The sequence below is a fragment of the Nicotiana attenuata genome, unplaced genomic scaffold, assembly GCF_001879085.1.
Source record: "Nicotiana attenuata strain UT unplaced genomic scaffold, NIATTr2, whole genome shotgun sequence".
NCBI classification, from domain to species: domain Eukaryota; kingdom Viridiplantae; phylum Streptophyta; class Magnoliopsida; order Solanales; family Solanaceae; genus Nicotiana; species Nicotiana attenuata.
Genome location: NW_017670255.1, coordinates 1,350,088 through 1,351,546, shown reverse-complemented (window position 1 = coordinate 1,351,546; position 1,459 = coordinate 1,350,088). Strand labels below are relative to the sequence as shown.

General features: G+C 41.1%; 1 pseudogene; it reads left to right on the top strand.

Annotated features, from left to right (window-relative positions):
* Positions 1-392: 392 nt before the first annotated feature.
* LOC109236777 overlaps positions 393-1,459 on the top strand; it is a 5,302-nt pseudogene continuing 4,235 nt past the window's right edge.

Genomic DNA, 1,459 nt, shown 5'->3' with positions numbered 1-1,459 from the left:
GGAGATCGAAAGAAATAACTCTCGCGGCCCAGAATCAAAAAAAGAATCCTTCGGAGCATTAAATAGCTTGTATCCATAGAACATCTGGCGTGACATAGATAATGAATAAATAGGAGTTAATATCATTCCAATTGCCATTACAAAAGTAATTAGTATTTTTGGAATTAAAAGATATTTTTGACCGGTAATTATTCCAAAAAAAACTATCAATTCGGCAACAAAACCACTCATACCTGGTAATGCAAGGGAAGCCATCGAAAAGCTACTGAACATCGTGAACATTTTTGGCATTGGAATAGCTATTACGCCCATTTCGTCAAGATAAACAAGGCGGATACTATCATAAGTCGTTCCCGCCAAGAAAAAAAGTGCAGCACCAATAAATCCTGGCTCTGTATGAATTAGCGGTTTTTGATCCTTCTGATCCTGTTCTTGATCCAATGTGGAGACAAGGTATGTTCGTTATACCCTTCATGACTCATTTAGGAATAACCAATTCATGGGGCGGTTGGAGTATCACAGAGGGGACTGTAACGAATCCAGGTATTTGGAGTTACGAAGGTGTAGCTGGAGCACATATTGTGTTTTCTGGCTTATGCTTTTTGACAGCTATCTGGCATTGGGTGTATTGGGATCTAGAAATATTTTGTGATGAACGTACAGGAAAACCCTCTTTGGATTTGCCAAAGATCTTTGGAATTCATTTATTTCTCTCAGGGTTGGCTTGCTTTGGTTTGGGTGCATTTCATGTAATAGGCTTGTATGGTCCGGAATATGGGTGTCCGACCCTTATGGACTAACGGGAAAAGTACAACCTGTAAATCCAGCATGGGGTGTGGAAGGTTTTGATCCTTTTGTTCCAGGAGGAATAGCCTCTCATCATATTGCAGCAGGAACATTGGGCATATTAGCGGGCCTATTCTATCTTAGCGTATGTCCGCCACAACGTCTATACAAAGGATTGCGTATGGGAAATATTGAAACCGTCCTTTCCAATAGTATCGCTGCTGTCTTTTTTGCAGCTTTTGTTGTTGCCGGAACTATGTGGTATGGTTCGGCAACAACCCCGATTAAATTATTTGGGCCCACTCGTTACCAATGGGATCAGGGTACTTCCAGCAAGAAATATATCGAAGAGTTAGTGCTGGGCTAGCAGAAAATCAAGGTTTATCAAAAGCCTGGTCTAAAATTCCTGAAAAATTAGCTTTTTATGATTACATCGGCAATAATCCGGCAAAAGGGGGATTATTCAGAGCGGGCTCAATGGATAACGGGGATGGAATAGCGGTTGGATGGTTAGGACACCCTATCTTTAGAGATAAAGAAGGGCGTGAACTTTTTGTACGTCGTATGCCTACTTTTTTTGAAACATTTCCGGTCGTTTTGGTAGATGGCGATGGAATTGTTAGAGCCGATGTTCCTTTTAGAAGGGCAGAATCGAAGTATAGTGTTGAACAAG